The following is a 15,948-nucleotide window of genomic DNA, read 5'->3' as shown; positions in this document are numbered from 1 at the left end:
TGAGAACTACCTTCAGTGACAGAAACCATCTTTGGGAAAAATGTATTTGGCGTGTACTTTTTTTTAGTTTGGCCTATGTCACATTCACTAACATAGAGGGGATGGGATTCAGGACCTATACTGCAGCCAGACACTAGGGGTGATCCAGTTGTTTAAGCTTCACTTTGTACAGCCTATGATATGGAGTAATATTCAGCTGGAGTTGTGTTTGCCCAATATTCACTCTTCTTGTTGCTCTTTTTGGTCTACACCACCTCCTGGGGGAAGTATCTGTCTTTTTAGCTGCTAAATGCTCCACCATGTTTACCACATCCTTTAAGGATTTTTTTTTTCTAGAAACAACACTATGAGAGTAACCTATTACACTGACGTTATGAGCCAGAAAATCAGAACAGTGAGCTGAAAGACACTAAACTCGTCATAGAGCTTAGGGGAACTGTAGAGTTGGTTGATAATTCTCTGTAGCTTTGTCTCTACGAGCGACCGCTTTGACATTACGCAAAGAAACTGCTTGTAGATGCTTGCTTCGTTTGATTATTTACATTTGTAGACTAGTTATACTTCTTTGACGCATTAAAATTGATCAGAATGTGAAGTTTTTCTAATCTTTGCTGAGAAAGTTAAACAAATATCAGTGTTGGATATTAGTGCAACACGATGGTGGTGCAGGGTGCTGTTCAGGATCCTCTGTAAGTGATCTTCAAGTGCTCACTGGACTCACTTGAGTGCCCTGATTAGGAGGATGGCTGTGAATAAGATTAATGTGCCCCAGTTTGCTCATTTCAAGTGTGACCAAAAACCTTGGACTGAACAGATACATTCTTGTGAAACATTGTCGACAGACGTGAAGGCCTAAGATTGGTCTGCAATGTGCATTTGATTGTATAGATTTTTAGCTTTATTTCTTTCCTTAATTCCTTACTTCTTTCATTTTTGATGAACAACAGAGACAGCCCATGCACATCATCATTTTCAAAGCAGTCCCACACAGTTCATTGAGTTTAGCTGAAAATTGATTAAAAGGGATAAATAGCCTTGTGTATAGATGTCACACCTGTTGTACATTAGGGGTTCATTTCATCAGCACATGAAAGAGAGACAGAGAGAGGCACAGGCAGGCAGTGTTTCATCCCTTTCTCTGTGTGCATGCATGTGTGTGCATTCATGTGTTTCCATGTATACGTGTGTGTGTTTTGCACATATGGTTCATCTGAAAAGATTCAGGATGAGACCTGAATACCCGGAAGGGTAACTGACCCAGAAGTTGGCACATATTTGAATAATCTCCAATATTTGAACTACATTAGGTTGAATTTCATGAACTTTGCCCAAGAATTCAATAGATTTCAACATTTAAACACTGTTTGAAAGATAACATACTTGACCTTTCAAACAGTATTTTACTGCTACTGTGTTTTCCCTGCAGGAATGTGTGTACACATAATGTAGCCTTTCACAGCAAAACGAGCATTGTACATGTCTCTTTCCTCGCTTGTTTCCTTCAATGAGCAGTGTCCATTAGGTGCATCTGGCTGAATGAATGAACACATTTACTCACACGGCAGTGTTCAATACTTTCAATGGCAAAAACAGCTTAGAGAGCATGCTAAGTCACGTAAGTCAATGTCTTTTACTCAGACTCTATTGACTGAACCAGTATTTTATCAGTATAGACACAAAGAAACCGCCCTGATTAACTGCGTTTTCAATTGTCATTAGAGTCGTGGAGTTGTCCTTGTAGGATGTTATTTCCTTAACCTGCATGACATAGCTTTTAGTAACCAGTTACTAATTATGCTTCTTAAAAGGAATACGTCACCCCCAAAATGACCATTTTTATATCAGTTTTTCACCCAGTTACGTTGCATTTATGAAGAAAACACAGTTATTCTCTCATGCCTCCAGTCTGAAAAGTAAGAAAATTCTTCATAAACTGAAGTCTTAGGGGTTTGTGTTAAACCACATTTAGATTAGATCAAAATATTTGTTTACAAACTTCCATACAAACCCGTGCAATATTTTCCATGTTTCATTTATCCAGTTGTATGCTCAGTATTTCCCAAACAGACAGCCCTTTCAGATGGGAAACTAAACTAAAAGTGAAACATTTATGCCATCTTCAATGCCAGTCTCTATTGACAACAAACAGTAATTTTACCTCATTGTAAACAAACTTTACAAACTTTTTAAACTTTAGTGCAACCCTTAAAAGCAGAAGTCACACAGTAACAGGCGGACCAGCTGCTCCAATGTTCAGCAAGGTAAAATTACTATTTTTCTTTTGTACTATATATGGAATCTGGCTTTGAAGAATAGGGAAGGGCTGTCTGTTTGGGAGTACTGAACATATGACTGGAAAAATTAGACTTGAGGAGGATACTGCATAGCTGTGTGAGAGTCTGTAAAAAAAAAAACTTTGAGATAGTTTTGCTGTTGTTTAACGTAGACCCTTATGACTTAAATTTATCAAGAATTTTCTTCATTTTTGGATCCTTCTTTTATCTGACTCCTGTAAAAAAACAATGTCTTACATGATTTCAGCATCACAAGGCGTGAGTAATACAAATGGTCATTTGGGTGGTAAAGTATTCCTTTAAAACACAAGTTATTTTTACTATATTTCTTTTTTAGACAGAAAAATAAATCTTCTAGTGAGTCTTATAGGAAGAAGGACCTGCCTGCCTCCATGTTCCAGCATGTTATTTTTAAAATGTAATTAAAGTTTTTCCCTAATGAAATCTAAACACACACACCTCCATATCGTTTTACTGGCTACTATAACCCATGAACTAATAGTCAAGTGTAGTTTTGCATGATGCCTCAAATCACATTTTATTGGATACATTTATGTAACAACCACGAGTTCAAGATGAGTCATGAAACAAATCTAAAGCTTTACAGGAAGAAAAATGACATAAATTTATTTCAGATTTTCTAAAATGCTTACATTTACATCCATCATTTTCATACACAGACAGTGTTTTCGGATTTGGCTGAATGTGTAGTTTCAGAAACATTCACACATGTTCATCATTACTCCTGCAAAAGGTGATGGTATCACCACAGTGAAATTATACATGCACATTGAATGTCCTGCCCTGAGGAATTATCCCTGTATACCTTCTTCATGCAGTTATGAGAACCTTTTACTGTAATCTCTTATTAAATTGAAATCTGAACGATGTCCTGAAGGCAAGGGAATACACGCTTAATCATAACATTTTAAAGCTTGACAAATTAGTTCACTTTTGATTGCATTTCTACAAAGTACCTTAGAGGCAAATAGTTTGTATTCAGTCAACTCCAAATGTGTTTAATTATATGCAAATCGGCTTTGTCAAGTAGGGGAGATCTAAGGAAAATGCCTTTATAGTATCTAATGCATGAGAACCTTTAGAAAAGAAGTGCCCTGTGGTTTTACTTGGGATTGTCCTTTGGGTATTGTCATGTTGGCAAAAGAAAGGAGGTCACATTCCTATAGATAGACGTGTCAAGACGCAGGTGGGTCATGTCCACAACTGTAATAGATGAACACTAGATCACACCACATGTTTAAAAATCTGCTGCAAAGTCTCCTCGATAGATATAATGATAAGCATGTGCACCTTGATTCAAGCACACATCTGAGAAAAAAATGTTCCAGTAATTCGAAATGGAGGAATATTCCTTTGGTGGTTCTTAGATAACTATATTTTTCAGCCCCATTGTTACTGCTGAGTCAACACTATAACTTACTGAATAGAGTATCTTTGATGAGCTGTGTGTATCTCTGCCAGTGAGTGAGAATTGCAGCAAAGGAGCTTTAGAAAATTACTCTTTGAATCGCACATTTCCCTTGTGTCAGAAACCGCATTTGTCCTCTCATGCACAAAGCTGAGTAAATCCAAACTTAGCTGAAGCATGCACTTACTCAAGAGCTACGTTCAAGTGTGCAGAGAGAGCAGAATCAACTCCAAATGGAAAAGCACACATACTGTAGAAATTACACCCAGTCTACCTACTCGTTCCTCTTTGTTCATTCATGTGTTTCCAACAAACGGGGTTACTCCGTCAGTGTTGTTGTCAGCAGCTGCCCCAGTTCCACCAGTCCCTGAACGCTTTGAATGCTTCCCTTTGGAAAAATTTGGATATGAGCCCTTTTCACTTCTTCTAATCCTCCATTCCTTCTCTGAGTGGGGAATGATGGGAGTTTGCCAGTTTCTATTTTGTGTGGAGCTTCATTTAAAGTCAGCAGATGTTAAATAGAGGATTTGGGGCGAATATATATGATGACTAACAACAATGACTAACAGGACATTTAGATGGAGAGGCCCTTAAATGAATGAAAATAAAGGAATCAGAAATCATTTTAAAGCTAATGCAGTTTTGGGTTATGGAGAGAATGTTATGATGCTGAAGATCTTCGAGGCACTTAAGGTTGCCTCGCTCACACCTGGCTCTTCAATTTTGATCACCATTTACTTCACTGTCACACAATACTACATTCAGAAGTGCACCTGTAATTGGATCTGTCCTGGTTCCTGCTCCCTCCTCCTCCATTCTTTTCTTTTCTTGTTCAGAGCCATGTTCACAACTATTTAATGATAGACTGTAAAGATGGACAACACATGTCCCCTTTTTCCCACCATACAAAATGAAGCCAAAATATCCTGGATATGGCCGTTGCCATTTTGCACTGGTCATATGAGCCAGAATCAGAGTGTGCACCTTGCAATCCCTGTGGTATCAAGATATGCAATACAACCGATGATGAATAGCGCCATTGGTTGGTAGCACACCAACTGGCACACACCCCCTTTTTTATTGCAATTTAAACCAAAAATATCAGAAAAATGAACTCTTGAACAACATCAGTATGACGAGAACTACCTTAAATGAAAAATACCATCTCAAAATCTATTAGATGTGTACTTAGATTTTTTCTTTGGCCCATGTCCCAGATGTTAACATGGAGGGGGCAGGGTTTATGACCTATACACCAGGGGGACATCCAGATGTTTTGCCTCATTTTTGAGGAAGTGCCAAGTCGTCCATCTTTGTCGTCCTTCTTTGCCAAGTCTGTCTATTTAACAAATCATTTTAATTGCTTGACGGGCTATCAAATATTATGCCTTAATATGCTATAATGCAAAAATGAATTGATGAGTAGTCTAGAAAGAAAATCACTAAATTTACATGTTTATTTTTAGTCAGTTGATGACCATTTTTAGGGACAACTTCTCTAAAGGTTTGTGCACTGACTGCAGTTAAACCCTGTTAGATCAAACTTCAACAGCACTCCCATTAAACCCCAAGGTTAACAAAACATTTTTATTCTCCAGGAAGTATATTTAGCCATTTTACAGCACTATAGACTGATGCTGGTGCATAATGGCAAAAGTTTGTGAGGGCCTCACAAAAACAGCCCAGTGGGAAAATCCACAAACTTCCCAAAAGGCCACTCCGTGCCTGGAATAGTCTGACATGAAGTTATTCAAGTTTAGATACCAAAAAATGTCATGCAGTAAAATAGTCCCTGATTTAAATGGGAAGCAGTCAAATGGATTGGATAGTCATGCAGACAGTGGGTGATGTTACACTGTCAGGTGTTACAACACACAATGATCCTGGACGCAGACCCCCAGAAAGACCCTGAGGCAGCTGTCGGGCTGGAGGAATTTGCCAAAATAGACCAAAAAAATAATAAAATCTGAATCCGAATCTAGCTCTTTCTTTTGTCCCTGGACATTTTGCCCAAGCTTTTTTGAAAAATTATTTTCTGAATCTACTAATGTCTTGTAATTTGTGGAACATTTAATGCCAAAGTCCTCACTGACTTTTTCCCCATGTTTTGAAGAGTTCACACCAGTGTGCTCAGGCATCAAAGGTTTAAATACTTTAACATGAAAGCAGCAGCACAAGAAAATTGATGTCACTCCATTATTCAAGGGTTAATCACAATTAAAGGAATTTTAATTGTGGGATCCTGAATCAGCGCACCCACACGCTCAGTATTCATTGTATGTAAAACTGTTATTTCTTTCCGTTTTTATGTACAGAGACATCCCTTGTGGTCTGGTACCCCAAAGCCATTATAAGCCAGTGAGCTTCTTCCTTGGAAAGCTTCCGGTAGATTCTTGTCTGGGCAGCATTAGCCACTAAGCTTCTGGAAAAATAAATTTGTTCAGCTGCACACTCACACACACCCGCCCTCAAATGGGAATTAAAGCAGGACTGGCCATTTTGAGAATGACAGCCGCACTTCATCACACACAGTAAGCATTTGATGAGCAATGCTGGCACTCCTCTGAGTCAGGACAAAAAAAAGCTAACTCTCTGCAGTAAAAGTTGCATAAATGAGAGCATAGGCTCACATAAGGAGCGAGGAAGAGATGGATGCTGCTATTGGACAAAGTGTGTCAGTTGAGGTTTGGATGCAACTTGTTCTGTTCTTTTTCTCCAACTGTCTCATTTCACATTTATGAGATCTGTTGAAGTGGTTATAATACAGCATTTATGTTGGACGAAGCAGTGACGCATTATGACAAAGACCCTCTCTCATTCCCTCTCTGTCTTACTCTGTCTCTCGACTTGTCAAACACTTTATTCATGAAGAATTCAAAGAGAGGGTGGTCTCTCTTCTCTTCTGTCTCCCTGTTCTACCATGTCCCTTTACCGCAGGCAAACTCTGTCAATGATACATGAGGCTGTGGACAGATAGGAAGTGTCAGTGAATATGCATCTTTTGAGCACCATGTCTCACTAGGAGGGCACGCTGAATCTTAAGCAGCGACACAAAATAATGAACAGAAAATAAGCTGATGGCTCCGCTTCATTTCAGGATTTATCATAAAACTGAATCATTCATGTTTTCCACTTCTTCCCATTTTGTCTTTAATTTTTTTTTGAAGAGCCACACATAGCGGCAGCATCTTGACATGTGTCATCTTGTCAGGATGTGCATCTTTCCTACTTGGTTGCCCAGCATTGTGTGTCAACTCATCAGAAAAGCAGCAATTTTACGACATTTGCTTTCGGTGATCGCACATGCTGGCTCATGTACCTTGATTGCTTTTTTTCAGTCTGTGTGACGCATTGTGTGTCTGCTGCAAGCATCAATTGACGTCTGAGACATCCCGCTGGTGTCTCGTACATTTTAGTCGATAATCAATACTGAGCAGCAGTACCATAAGTCAATGGTCAAATATCCAACAACTCCTCTAAGCAGAGTCTAAGCAAAGCAAACTTTTTCCACATGGCTGAAATTAGCTCACGACACAGAATATCATATAGATAACATTAAGCTATGCCTTCTGTACTCAGACATAGTAAACTCTTTCTGGTATCTCTCTGTCCAACTCTAAATATTGTTTCCACCATAATTTTTCCCCGCAACAAGCCACCTCTCGTGAGATTTGGGAATTCATTTATCCGTAGGGTTTCTTCTGTAATGTTGTAAGACTCTAATAATAACAATCACTGGTTAATTTCATCAAACAGAAAATTCCAAGGCACTCTGTGACTTTCATCTTGGATCCTCCTACGTGTTTCGGCGTACAAGCCTTTGTTAGGGAGTCAAAAACGAAGGCTTGTATGCTGAAACACGTAGGAGTGTTTTAAAGGTTCATCATGACCATGTTTTAGAAATAAAGGCATTTTAACATTTCAAGAGAGTGCCTTGTAAATTTCTTTTTGATTGTTTATCCCAGTGTATCCCCACCCCAAGAGCCCCTCGAACAGACTGACTTTTGAGTCCAGGAAGCGCTCCTTTTCTAGCATTTTTGATCATTGGACCCCTACTTAAACATGACGCAAAAACATGGGAAAATAGGATCCAAGATAAAAATCACAGACGTTTCCTTCAGTGTTATATACTTGGGGTTCACCTTTTGAATGAATATTTTCCCCCCTAATTAAACATCTTCTATACAAGAAGGCACTATCTGCAAATCTAGCGAAGACATAAAGTAAATGAAAGATGACAACAAGGAGTTTGACAATGGATGAGAAAGGGTTTGATTTTGAAAATGTAGAGTGAGTTTTTTGCAGGTTGAGAGTGAGACCAGGGTTTGAAGAGGAAGCATATTAGAAGTGATAGTCTGGTGATGGACAGGATGTAGAGACAGTGACAGGTGCAGTGGAACGTTTTTAAGCTTAGAGAGTTGAAGGGAAAGACAGCTTCACTGGGTTACAATAGGAGCTAGTGAGTGACACAGGAGAATGTGAGGAGATGAGATAGGAGTGAGGGTGAGAGAGGATGCTACACAGCTGTCATCCCATCGTAAGTAGAGAATTACAAACAGTATAAATACAGAGATTTAAATCATACATATTTCTAATAAAGAACTTCTTTTTGCACCTGTCTTGCATGATCACAGGTTATTCATAAAGTCTGAAAACAAGACCATACATGTAACATATCTATATGTAGCCAGATATGGGGAACATCTGTACTGGCACACATTCACGTGATTAACATTTCTTTCGCTCTCTTTGTTTCTCTGCAGCAGAGACACACTTTCCCCTTGATTGTCTCTAATTAGACACGGATGGATTCCATTTGTCTTGTCTTTGCTCGTCTCTTTTCTTCACACACATGTGCTCACACAGAATGTACAAACAGTACTCTGCATGCTATTTTTGGGATGTGTGACATCCATATTTAATGCTGTTTCAAATGGAGCAGATATGAGAAAGTGAGCTAAAACATTCCATATCATCACGTCATAGTGAAGTTATGACTTGTTTTCTTTTCAGTGGTATTCTATGAGATCTCTGCTCCTGACAAGATGCTTCTTAAATATTTAATGGCAATAGAGAAGGGCAAGGCAGGTTTATTTATATGCCAAGTTTTAGCATCAGGGCAATTCAAAGTGCTTTACATTAAATGACCAGTAGCCTGCTGGTTGGAGAGATCTTCTTTCATGAAGCATAAATGCAAACCAGTACTTACACTTTTTTTTTGTTTGTTTTCTATCCAAAGTGTATCAGAATTGCTAACACTGAGCTTCAGATTTACTTTTGTGTCAAAGATTTGGAGTAAAGTGATGACTATCAAAAAGTTCTCCACTCCATCTTTTGCCTGTGTGTTGTTCTGTTGCTATTATGGCAGAATATCCAGGACAACTGCCCACTGCAGATACAGTACCTTTTTAGTTATTTTGTGTGTGATTGACAGACCCATCTCAAACTTTTCTTCAACAGCAGAAACATGGGCTTTCTGGAAGACCACTTGGAAAAAAATGGGAAACTCTGGTGTCCTCCAGATAATACTACTCCTGTGTCAGGGCTATTCAGCTATATTGTTTAGTGGGGCCACATTTTCATGAAGCTAAGCATCTGGGGGCTGGACATTTTGCTGGGCTATTGTTTTGAATTTGCTTACACTTGACACAGTGTGCCACCACATTTTCAAACTTTTATTTGATACATTTAAGATTAAGAAGATTAATTAAGAACGAAAATAAGAAGATAAATATGACTTCCCTGTGTAAGTAGGCCAACAGGAGTGCTCTGCTGGTTTTAAGGACTTAATGTGGCAAAATATCTGCTATTTGCTATTTGATTATGATTATTATACATTTTTTTCATGTTTTTTTTTTTTTTTTATATATACAAGAACTGATTGCTGGGCCAGAACTGGCCTGTTGGCCACCAGTTTTGAAAAGGCCATGCTACAAGAATGCAAATGTCAGTAATTTGAGAGCATTTTTGTTTTTTTTTGGCTCATTGTTAGTGTGGGGGCTATAGTTGAGAATATGAAAAGTTGACTTTGAGAAACCACATCTCATCTTTCCCAGCCATGTTGCCCCAAAAAAATGATGGCGGTGTAAGTTTCTGCAAATCACAGATACGTCACATTTGTACATTTCATACGTATCATATCAAGGTATATCTCAAGGGGCATGAGTATGACCTAACATTGTCATGAGGTAGTGGAGGGGATTGTGGATGACATGTCACCTGGGCGAGATGGCTGCCAAGCTGTAGACCACTCTTTGAGACCAACAAACAGCAACACTGAGTGTGTTTTTGCATCGTTGTGACAGTCATGGATGTGTCACTAAATACGGCTATTTTAATCCAAAACATGATGTTTTCCTTATCATGACCAAGTTGTTTTGGTACCTTAACATAACCACAAAATAGCCAAATGGTTGTAGAAACATAAAGTTTCAACTATCTGCTACATAATTATGTGCAACTGTTACATATCCATGGTTTGCAAAAATGTGCAATACCAACATTTATCCTGGCAATCTTTTGTTTTTTTTTAACTTTCTTTATGTGTTTTTCCAACCAGAGACTCTTTTTTTAACCTTATTTAATTTTCCTGCAGCCATCAGGTGCAAATATGCAGTCTTCCACCTTCTGTCTATCTTTTTCACCGTCTTTGTTTCCCTCTACCTCTCCCTGTCTCTCTGTCAGTTACACACACTCACAGCTCAGGGATGATGTTCATTGTGGCCCGTAGTATAGGATTAATTCCCTCGTCTCTCTTTAAACATTAATGATTTCCCTTTGATGGAGTGGTGTTTGGTTTTATTTTAGCTCACATTTAACTATTCATAACTGTGTTATAAAATGGCAATTATGAATATGCACAGGAGCTAGTGGAGATAAGAGCCTCGCAGACTCAGTCCTAAGAAGGTACATCCGAGCATGAAATCCATTCACTGTCAGATTTAATTATGTGCATTTTATACTCCCAAAAATAATGCTTGCTCCACTGAACATGCAATGGAGCCTGGATAATGGCTTAATTTGCAAATAACAGGGCTCTTTTTACACCTTTTCATAATACTAAGTGTTTGACTTTACAACATGCAGCCACCAATTAAGAGGGGAAAAAAGAGCTACGCACTGGGAGCAGGTGAAAGTGGTAAACATTGAAGTCTAGTTTGCCTCAAGTTGATATTCTACTTTATAACTGTCAATCATTACTTTATGCATCACCTGGAAATGTTTCCTTGAGAATACCTTCAGCCAGATCGAGTAAGGGAGACAGCGGTCTGCACAGTGTAATCGACAAGGTTTAAAATAGCCGTTTAAAAATGCCCGTTATATATTAGCACATGATATGATTAGATAAGGCCTGATGAATAGCTTACATGGTTCCCCTCAGGTCTGATGCAGACACATGGTCAATGTAACAGACAGAGGGTGTTTGTGTGTGAGTGTGTGTGTGTGTGTGTGTCTTATTAGGTGTGAAAGACATGGCCCTTAACATCCTGCTCTTTGATAGGTTTTGATTCAGTGCTTTGATTTGCGATGGAGCAACTTCTAAAAATAGCATGTAGAGGAAGAGCGAGAGAAAGAGAGAGAGAGGGAGGGAGACTGCTTTGGTCTCCAGAGAGTTAGTTGCGTCTACGAGTTACGTTTTTAATACATCACATTTTTACAATTCCTCTTCTCACTCTCACACCTCTGCTCCCCCCTCCCAGATTCCATCTGTCTTCATTTTCCCTCCTTCACCAAATCCCTCTTTACCCCCCCAACACACACACACACTCTCTCTCTCTCTCTCTCGCTCTGCTTCTCTCTATCTCTCCCCCCTCTCTGTTCTGCACATACATTGACACGCGCGTTATTACCAAGCCGGGGGTAGGAGCTGGGACTGCAGCAACAACACAGACAAGAAACAGAACAAGAGGAGGAGGAAAGAAGCACTCACACATCCAGAAAAACAGACAGGGGGGGAAAAAAAGATCACATATGGTCACATTGGATTAGCAGCCTGTCTCTATTTGCGCCGCACACGTGCTCTTTCAGTGTGTGTGTGTGTGGATGAACTGTGCCATACTCTGGGACACACAAATATTAACACACATCAACACTCATACAAGCAAGCAAGACCACTCCGCGTCCAGATGCCTGTGTCTAAGGTAACGTATTGTTATCTTTTTGTTCTGGTATGAAGGTCAAACTCCGAGCTGCTCTCTGGAGACTTTTGGTTGTTTCTCGCTTCTTGAGATCAGTGTTCTTTTGTTTGAGTGTGCTCATTACAATAAATGTATGAATTTGACTGTGTTGGGTTGTGTATGCAAATAGCACTATTTGCAGGCTTCATCACAACTGCTCTCCAAATGCTGTCCTTGGTAAAGTCACAACTATTTTTACATTACTCACATTTATGTAACCAGATATTTCACGCTGCACTGCAACAGTTTTTTTGGACATTGGTTATACGTTTTTTTTGTTTGTGTTTAATTAGCATGAATATTTTTGTACACTTTTCTGAATTACATATTGAAGCACCAGTCATTTAAATTTGTGCAGCATGGAGACAGACGTTTGGGAGAAATCTGGCAAATTTCTCTGGTGTGATTCACTCTTTAGTGAATTGGGGCTCGTGTTGTTCCAGAGAATTTAAATACTTCTCTGAATGCCTTATTCCATTACTGTTTATTCATGCGTAAAATAGTATTATTAGAGATGCGCTTTAGCTGTTAATGTTGACTCAGTATCACTGAAATTGCAGCAAACACTTTTGAATTTTGTTTCTTTATAACAGTAATTAATATTGAACTGTTACCTGCTGTATATGACACCATCTAGTTTTGTCTTGGACGTTTACCTCTTGAAGAGTATTGTCAGTAATACATTAGATAATCGCTGACCCGAGCAACCGTGAACAGAGACAGCAGGTGTTTGTGTGTTCCTCCTGCCTTTCATTGTTAAATGTTTCTTGTCACACTGAGGAGATAAAAAACATTTCTCCTGAGTAGCATTGACAGGCTCTTGAGATAACAGAGTGAGAAAAAGGTTAGAGACTAGAGACACAGAGAAAGAGAGAGAGAGAGTACCATGTGGTTTAATTAACCACTCGGGTGCAGCAGGTACATTTGTTTATCTACCAAGAGCAACTCGACAGGTTTCTAGTTGTATAAAGTGCAAATTTTGACTGAATTTCTAGGAAATCTGCAAAAGAAAATACTGTCACGCAAATGTTAAAGATTGCAGCAGTCAAACCTCAAATGTTGGAAAACCATGCAAAAAGACCTGATGGAAACTTTGCATTTCAGTTTCATGTTTTAACTTGAGGAGCGTTTCTTTGAAATTCCACGCATATCTGATATTGTCCTCTGCCTCTCTTCTTAGCTTCTTCACTTTCAGTCAAATGCGACACGTAGGACATGTCATAATATAGTTTATAAGTCTGCGTCCATTAGACTTTGTCGCATTTGTTTTTATTAATATACCATTTGTTCCAACTAGGCTAAGCGCAAAAAGTTTTTTGAATTCATTTATTTCCTCTCAGTTTTGTTTTTAATATGCAAATTAAAATTCTGCTTTGAGAGGTTTGACTGTATGTTTGACTGATTGGTTGTTTTCCTCACAGTCACTGTTGGAAATGTAAATGCCTGTCTGGAACATCCATAGAAGCCACACTGCTGAACTCAGAAGCTGCCATTAGCCTGGTTTAAATGAAAGTGGGCTAACATTTTCCAGCTCTCTTGCAGGGTTCATGAAGTCCATCCAGGTCTTTGCCTCTTTGTGGCATTGTATGAATACAAATGGTGCATTGAGGAAATCTAAGTCAAGGATTTTGTGGCAGGCTGTGACTCAGTCAATTTTAGAGGGCAAACATATCTATATTTAGTCATACAATGCATACAGGAACCTACAACAGCAATTTAAAAAATCACGGAGCCATCAACTCCTAGGAAATATAAGACAAAGTTTTTTAAATGTATGCTTTAAATCAGATTGTCTTGCTCACATTTATAAGATAAAGAAGGGCTTTATTTAATATTATGAACTTTTCCTACAGATGTTTCCTAAATCCTATCTATAATAATGTCCAAAGACTAACATGAGTGCCAGATTTAGAAATGCTAGACATCAGGAATTGAATAGAAACTGAATTTAGAAATATGGCTACAAAACCAGGAAGTCTAATTATGTTCTCCACACTGACAGTTTATAATGGCCCACAGATGACCTCTCAGTGTTAATGGCTTCTAATAACAGCCATTATATACAGCCAATTGTCAACGTTTCCTTTTAATATAGGAATTTTTCTTTTTTACAGTGGTTCCTGCTCCATATATGGTTACTTTGTGACTTTGTAGCTGCAGTGTGTGTGTCTCAGAAACATATATGTGTGTTTGAATTTGAGCCGCGTGTGTTTATGTGTGTTTACAATGGATATGTGTCCATTGTGTGCTTTGTGCATCCTGTGGGACCTGGTGTAGTGCTTTAATGTCTTCACAAAGAAATGAAGGGCAGGGGGTGGTGAGGGGGAGATGTGCAGGCACAAATGGATACATATGTCAGACAATATTTACAGACACACACACACATCTGCAATCATGGAGACCAGTTAGTATGTTTGGTGGAAAAATGCACCACGCACATGCCTCTCTCTGAGCTCATTTGTCTCTTCTCATTATTGCAATCTCCTCCCTCTCTCTCCCCTTCCCTCTTTCCTTCTCACTTGTTTGTGCAGCTTGGGAGTCTACCTTCTTAGCCTCTTGGGCATTCGCTCTCTCTCTCCCTCTCTCTTTCTCTCTCTCTCTCTGTATGCACAGTTCAGTTGGCCTTGCCCACACTGACAGAATCACATACACCAGCTCAGCCATCCAGCCACAAACACTCACACAACAGTTTGACAGAGGAAGTAGGCCACTTTAATGGGGATGTGTGGAGTGCCTGTATCTGCCTTTAGTGGATTGTAACCTGGAACTACTTCCTCTTGCCAGGTAGGGTTTATGTACCGTCACTTTATGTCTCATCTATCTTATTTTGTGCGGAGGTTTCATACAGTTGATTTTATGGGGTTTTTTTTGGCTTTTGGGGGAACAAATATTTTTAGAGTTGTCATGCGGTTAGTTTAAGTTGAGCTGATATTGTTGTGCTGCTGGGGGGCAGGGAGTGGTTAAGTCATACGGGGATAGGGGGAGGACGGAGAGATGGAAGGGAAGATAGGAAAAAGCAATAAAGGCGTATTTATCACTTGGTATCTTTATGACATGCTCATATGAGGAGGCGGGTGTCCGGCTTGTGCACTATTTTGATTAATTTAAGTTCAGTATTTCTACTTTGCTTTACATTTTCTTACTTTATGTCTTTGTTTTATTCCATCTCTATCACTCCGTCCACTTATCCCTTTTTCCTCTCATAGCTGTAATAGCTCTCTTTAATACAGTTGCTCCTGTAATATCACCTCCCTCTTAGTAAAGAAGTGAAGTTGTGGACAGTATTTTCTGAACAGATTGTTTACATCCCCTGTTTTGCTCTTTTACTTAAGTGGTTTCTGGTCTAGCTGTGTCTCCAGTGACAGGACTTAGTCTTCCACATGGCTGGGGAGTCATAGGGGCGAAAAACAGGGGGGCTGAGAAAGACAAGCAGTAGGGAGATAGCCATTAAAAAAAGACTATACCATGTCAGAGCCAAGCCGAACGTGATAGAGACAAGAGGAGGGAGCAAAGCGAGGGACCAGAGGGGAAAACAACAACAGGAAGCACACTAGGGAAAATTGCTTTTCTCTTTTCCTCATTAGGGGAATTGTGGTGCTGAGAAGCAGGGAGAGAGAGAGAGAATAAGATCTGTGTGTTGCAGCTAGTTTGTGTTGATGCCTGTTGATTGGGGAGAAGATCAATATTACAGTGTTCGAGCAAATGGTAGCTTGTGTTTGGATGAATGTTGTGTAAAGATTTGGAGTTTAAGGAGGTTTTTTTTTCCTCAAAACTGGGGCAGGCAGTTTTCTTGAAAAGGGAAAAAAAAAAGCCAGAATATTGTACAGTAACCTTTGTGAGCATAGAGCGCCCCGGGAATGAGTCCTGAAATCTGGAAATGTTTTAGCATTTTCGTACTCCCCTCATCTTGAAGTCAGTGGGTTTTTGGTTAGATGCCTGAAATAAGGTCTGTGGTTAACACAAGCTGAAGAGACCTTCACGTTTTGTTCTACAACATAAAATATGTCAGTAAATACCTTGCGAACTTCGAAGCATTTTTTGTGTGTGT

General features: G+C 39.3%; 1 protein-coding gene across 1 annotated transcript in view; it reads left to right on the top strand.

Moving 5' to 3' along the window:
* Positions 1-15,948, top strand: part of rgs3a (regulator of G protein signaling 3a) — a 146,837-nt gene that overhangs the window by 77,456 nt on the left and 53,433 nt on the right. The window lies entirely within an intron of this gene.

This window comes from Plectropomus leopardus, chromosome 20, assembly GCF_008729295.1.
Source record: "Plectropomus leopardus isolate mb chromosome 20, YSFRI_Pleo_2.0, whole genome shotgun sequence".
NCBI lineage: Eukaryota > Metazoa > Chordata > Actinopteri > Perciformes > Serranidae > Plectropomus > Plectropomus leopardus.
This window is presented reverse-complemented; position numbering and strand designations above follow the sequence as displayed.